General features: G+C 40.9%; 1 long non-coding RNA gene across 1 annotated transcript; it reads left to right on the forward strand.

Moving 5' to 3' along the window:
- Positions 1 to 4,762: 4,762 nt before the first annotated feature.
- LOC139433848 (uncharacterized) lies at positions 4,763 to 6,654 on the forward strand. Its single transcript, XR_011643253.1, has 3 exons — positions 4,763 to 4,941; positions 5,373 to 5,459; positions 5,569 to 6,654. It is a non-coding gene; the product is annotated as an uncharacterized lncRNA (long non-coding RNA).
- Positions 6,655 to 6,940: the final 286 nt, after the last annotated feature.

A 6,940-nucleotide genomic window follows, 5' to 3' on the forward strand; every position in this document is an offset into this window, starting at 1 on the left:
GTGCCGTTGTTAAAACCTGTTCACTATTATTAAGTTAGAGATCTTGCAGATTTGCTTTTGAAATCACATCCAAATGTGCAGCGAGAAGAGGCAGTACATAAAATTAATATAGCAAAGTGTAATAGTGCAAATGTATGAACACGAGGACCAATATACTGCTTCCTTAGCAGGCTAAGCATGTGCTTGAAAAGTGCTCCTCCAGATTTGTTTGTGACACTGTTTTCAGTGAATGATGTGCCAGATTGTGTGATCAATATGCTTTCCATTTGGTCAATAAAACATACAAACATACAGCGTTTTGCACTAGGCCTATAATAGCCCTTAAAAACAAGACAAGAGTCATTGTCCAATCTACACCCACCTAAAGCCAGGGAGTTTTTTTAACTGCAAATAATTGCACGGCTAGTTGGCTTTCAATGCTCCTGCTCTCATTTCTTCTTCCCCTCTATATTATTTCTCCACTTTCCACCCCTCCTTTGAATCGAACTGCCGTCTTAGCCGGCTACCATGCATGGTCGATACCTTGTTACCACAGAGAAATCAATTATCTCGACCAAGCAGCAGGGGAAAGAGGCAATAATGAAAGAATGCTCCTCATTCCCAGACGATGGCCATGGTCATTAAATATGAATTTATCATTGGCCGAGGAGATTTATGGAGAGAGATGTGGGCCCGAGTTCATGCTCTCTTTACAGCACAAGTTCAAAGTCTGGTTACAAATTAATGCAAACTAAATGGGTAAAAGCTGTCAGCTTCATGATGTTATAAAGCTTAAGCAGGGACTTGATTATTTCAGTCATCTTGGAGGAAATGAGACAAAGATGTGTCATTAAACTGTCCTCTAAATACCCACACAACATAGATGACATGTCTTCCTGTTCTGATGACACAGCTCTCAACAAAATGCCTCTGAGGGGGGATGTTATACAATATTACATGTATACTATTGTGTGTATACTGAGTCCATGGGATGCCACCAGGGCAGGCTCTTTTCAATGTGATGTCTGAGCACCACTCAGTGGAGTGACAGTGGAGATGGCAGAGATGGCTGACAGGTATAGATGGGCATGCCAACCATACGTGCCCGTTTGGGTCTGTAATGAGCCGTTCTGACGACTTGTCTGACAGCTGCCGCTAGAAATAGAAGTAAAAAAAACCCACTACCATCACCACAGCCGGCAAAAAGAAGAAGAGCAAATGAAAGAGAAAGAAAGAGGGAGGAGGACGGAAAATGTGTAATCCGGGCTTGCTCTTAAGGCAGCCATAAATTCCCTTTTAATGGGGCACCACAAGCAGTAGCAGGCACTCAGCATTCTGTTGTGTTTGATGCCAAATTGTGCAGAATAAACAGATTTGCTGTGCAGCTGGTCCAAACACACACTTTCTCTCTGTCTCTCTTCTCATCCCCCACCACAAACACACCATCTCCTAATTCCCAAACTCCCTGCTCATCTCTCACCCACCCAACCCCCCCCCCCCTCCCTTGGCTTGGACATACCAGAATTAGACAAATCGTCACTAAAAGATGGCAAGTGCTTTGATTTCTATACTTCCACTTAACTGAGTATCTCCAGCTGTCCTACACAAGGCCAAGATAGAGTATTTGTTTTAATAGGGAAAAGAGTGAGCTGCATGTCACTAATGAGAAACAACACGCCACATCTGGATTACTTCCTCACAAGGATAATGGGCTTATTTGGTCATCCTGTACAAGAAAAAAACCGCCACACATGTCTGAAGCCTCTGTACGCAGAACACTGTTGGTTGATGTAATGCAAAAAAAGCTAATGGTGGTTTTCGTGAATCTTAATGTAACACCCAGAAGGTAAACTTCGTCCTGTATGGCCCACAGGTGTGTGTACACATTTTGTGGAAATCCATTTAATAGTTATTTTGGCCTAGCTTTCAAAAATGATGTATTGAAGAATAGACATCATCATGATGTCACTGCCAGAATAGTGACACCATGGCGTGTTAGGCATCATTGGAGGCACTAGTGGACCCATCCACACACACACACACACACACACACACACACACACACACACACACACACACACACACACACACACACACACACACACACACACACACACACACACACACACACACACACACACACACACACACACACACACACACACACACACACATTATTTTCTTTCAATATGGTCTCTGTTCTCCGTCCGTTTAATTTTGTTACCCATCTCTGCTTCTCTTTTCTCAGGAAGGAAGTCACTAACCTTGAAGGCGCTTGAACTAAATAACTGAATAAGTTGTTTGTCTTTTTTTTTAAAATCTTTTCATCTTACTTGGAATCCTAGAATGGGGTGTAAGCAGTCAAAGGTTCTTGAAATTAAGAGTAAAATCATTCGCAACCACAACATGCTCCCCAGTGGGACGGGTCAATATGTGTGTGTGAGTTTCCCTTACTTAAGTAGATGGTGCTTGGTGCTTCGGGTCACACACACACACACACACACACACACACACACACACACACACACACACACACACACACACACACACACACACACACACACACACACACACACACACACACACACACACACACACACACACACACACACACACACACACACACACACACACACATGCACACCATTGACTGCTGCCATTGCTTCGATGATTTATGTATAGTTTTCAAAAGCCGAGCACTCACATGCCGATACACACACGCTCACACATGAAATACCTGTATGCATGCAGCTGGGTGTTTGTGTGTGTGCCCTCCTGCACGAGTGCATCTGAATGCATGTAATTGATTGTGAATGTGTGTGCACAGGTGCATGATATGGAATAGTGTGAGAGGGGCTCTGGGCATGAATGGCTGAGTGTGGGCAGCAACCATGTGTGTGTGTGTGTGTGTGTGTGTGTGTGTGTGTGTGTGTGTGTGTGTGTGTGTGTGTGTGTGTGTGTGTGTGCGTGTGCGTGTGCGTGTGCGTGTGTGTGTGTGTGTGTGTGTGTGTGTGTGTGTGTGTGTGTGTGTGTGTGTGTGTGTGTGCTTGTGCGCCCCTCTGCCTCAGAGTTTGGGATTGTTTTTTTCTGCATGGATGGACTCAGCTATAAACACTGTATACATCCATACATGATATACGTATATCTTCTAAACCACACAGCCCCACATCTCATCTCTTCTGTCGTCTCTTTTCATGAACTTCACTTGTAGCGTACCACCGGAATGACCAATTTGTTTTGTCAGTTTGGCTCATGTTGAACCTTAGCAGCATTGGTGAAGCATCATTAGAACTGGTGTTAATAATCTGGGGCTGATCTCATAATGGTTCCCACAGTAAAAAGGCAATAGGCACCCTTAAACAAGCATTATCTAAACACCTTAAATCTAAATAAAAAGGCCTCAGGTCATGCTACACACCAAGATCGTTTGCAGTATTTAATCAGTTAAAACAAAATGTTTCAACATTCAAACTTGTCATAAAAGTCCCATAAAAATATATAAATCTGAGAAAAATAACCACATTTTTCATGTGGGATTTTCTCGATGCCACTAGAATGCACTGTTGCTCCCTGTAATCCATTTTGGTGTCATGAAGCAGCTCTTCTCCAGCCGAACACACCCATTAATATCACCCATCTCCACAACTCTATCATGTACCCGGTGGTTGCTAGGATTTGAGAGTGCTATAAAGTATATATATAGTATTTATATAATTTGCCCCTTCAAGCTTTAATTTGATATAAAAGGTGATTACGCTGTCTTCTCAGGCGACAGGTATTAACATCTTCTTCCCTTGGATTTCACCTCTAGGGAAAACATTAAATTGCTTAGATCAGAGTTCATACATAAATGAAAGCTGAACAGGGACCAGCATATGTTGGAGCCTTATCACACGTTTAATTCACACAATTGTGATGTCATCTCAACTGTAAGGTCGACAGCCGTTTTACAAACGTATGCATTCTCCTTTTATCACACCCTGCATGTGTAACTTGATACCTGTCACTAAATGTTCCTCAGCCAGCTGCGGCTATTAATTTAAAGGCTTAAACAAAAATTAAAACACTCAATTATTTAGTGTCATAACGTTAGTGTGCTGTGAAACAAGTGCGTTCTCATAAAGTACGCCACACTAAATATAACCCACCAATTATACATTTGAATCTAACACCTGTTGTTTTTATATTAGCAATCAACACTTTAGGAATATAAAGTCAAAGCTGGGCTCTATTTTTACATGTTCAAGTTAATGAATGCAATCACCATTAATCCATATTTTAAGCAAGCAATGGAGGAAGCATGTCAGGGCTGCTGGTTCACAGAGAGCGCTTCCTCTCCTCAGTGTCAGTGGCAATGTGGCCGAATGAATACAAAGACAGAATGCACACTACTGTCAATACAACTAATACAAACATACAGCTTCAACTTTCAATAGGCTTTTGTAAAATACAAGATTTAGTAGAGTTCAGTTGATTCATGCGGATGAATTACAAGATTTCACTGACCTGGATTAAGACCTTTTATAAATTGGTTCCCTTTTCAGTTTTTTACAATTTGGAAGTGCAGACTGGCTTTGAATGATTTCTATAAAAATGCTGTAAACCAAACCTCTAATTAGTTTCGATACACAGTGAAAGATGAGTGATTAAATGTGGGTACAGTAATTTGTCTCTTATTTTAAGCTGGTGACTCATTATGAGACCTAACTCTTGGCTATATTTCCTCAAAACAACTTCTAACTTCCTTTATTCTAAATAAGGGGGAAAACCACTCGTACATTACTGAGTAATCTCACATATCGGATGGTATATAAACCCTTTGTCAGAGGAGCGGTGATTTGAAGTCCCAAAGCTTCACTCAGTGGTTGACCATGGCGCAGGAGTTGGAGCTTTCTGAATACGCCACCATACAGCATGATCTTCAGGGGACTGAAGAAGACAGCGGTGCCTCTGAGCAGTCAGGTAGGAGCAGTCAATTAAGAATCATTTATAACAGTAAGAGATTCATTTCAAATCAGCATTGTTTAATAGGGCCTAATGATTGTTTATTGTGTTTTCTCTAAAAAAAGGATCACTACCTACCCTACCCTTTTGATGAACTTTATATAAAAATGGTGAAACCTCAGTAAACAATAATCAGATGTGTTGCTTAGATCATGATGGTGGTGGTCAATATTTAAAGAGAGTTGTATAGAAATGTAATGCTCTCGAATGACAGAGTGACTAAAGTGTGTGTGTGTGTGTGTGTGTGTGTGTGTGTGTGTGTGTGTGTGTGTGTGTGTGTGTGTGTGTGTGTGTGTGTGTGTGTGTGTGTGTGTGTGTGTGTGTGTGTGTGTGTGTGTGTGTGTGTGTGTGTGTGTGTGTGTGTGTGTGTGTTGGTTCGACACTGACAGAAAGGAGACTTCTCAGAATTGGTATCCTAACTTTAGCCGTGCTGTGTATCCTACAAGCCACTCTCAACCTCTCCCTGGGCCTCGCCTGTAAGTTATGGACAACTACATTGAGTCTTACAAATGCAATTTCTGTCACAACATTATTTTACATGGTGGAAGATTTAGCAATCATGCAATTTCTGTTTATCTCTTTCAGTTTATTCAAAAGAAGACACAGATCAGATTCCCTTCAACAGCTCCATGATAGCAGACGTGTGCCAGATTAACCAAACTCAACTGCATTCAAAGAACAAGTTATATTCCTGCTACAAGAAACTGCTCGGAGAACTTCTCAAGGAGAATCAGGCCCTGGGACCAGAGAGAAACACATCCAGCGACGAGGGTTCTGGACTGACTACAAACACAACAGCTGAATTTGATTATTATGACTTTTATGATGAATATGTGCCAGGAGCCTTCGATGGTTATTGATGTTGTTACAGTTGAGGTCCAGTGCAGAAGTCTTAATAGACCTCAGTGGAAACCTCTTATATGGATCAAAATGATCGAGACTGAGTCATTACTATACAAATGCTGTTTAAATAATTTGTTTAGATCGAACAAGTAGGCTTTGATAGCTCATCGTTTTTTTAATCTTTTGTAAAGAAAAGCACTAAAACAACCAGCAGTTGTTATTTGCAAGAGCACAATACTGTTTTAGGCTAAAGTCTTTTTATATTTTGAATAACAGTTAAATATTATATGCATTAAAGGTGGGGTAGGTACGTTTCAGAAACCGGCTCGAGATACACTTTTTGTTATATTCCATGGAATGCTCTTAACATCCCGATAGCAATGAATATCTTAAGTGCTTTGACAAAAAATCCATAAAAAAAATGTCATCTGTAGAAGCCGTAATACTGTAAAAAGTACAACCAATCCGTTTAGCTGGGCGGCTAAATGGATTGGATGGCCTACCTGCCTGTCAGCCTTCCATCGGGGCACAAACTTATCTCGTGCCCTCATTGGTCATGTGCGCGGTCGTGTGTGTTGGAGGAGGGGCTCTATAAGGAAGTGGCAGATTTTCTCCGGTTGTGTATTTTCAAATTCTAGCGATCTCGAGCCGGTTTCTCAAACTTACCTACCCCACCTTTAAGTAGTCAACTATATTATTGTGTATTTGAATCATATATATACGGTATTCAAACAGCTGTATTTTGAAACATTTAATCTAACCAAGAACGGAATAACTAGCAGTCACAACTCCTCAATGTAAATCTAAACTAAAATGTGAATAAAAATATGTTTTATACTCAAAGGTTGTTATTGAAATTCAAGTTATTAAGTTAAGTTACATGCCACTTCATGAGCCTGCTATCCCTCCGTAGCCCTGCAGTAAATGAGTTGTGAATTCCTGGTTTAAGGCCCCGGCTTTGAAACTGCTACAGTAAATGTTTTTAAATTAACCATGGATAAATGACAATGTGAATGTTAAAGAGGTCCTTTTCACTCAGTATTTGACCAGAATAGTAGCAACTAAAAAGTCAGAAATGTTCCTCACGAGTTGGTGGAGACCAAATCAAAGCTAA

The sequence above is a fragment of the Pseudochaenichthys georgianus genome, chromosome 5, assembly GCF_902827115.2.
Source record: "Pseudochaenichthys georgianus chromosome 5, fPseGeo1.2, whole genome shotgun sequence".
In the NCBI taxonomy this organism is placed as follows: Eukaryota; Metazoa; Chordata; class Actinopteri; order Perciformes; family Channichthyidae; genus Pseudochaenichthys; species Pseudochaenichthys georgianus.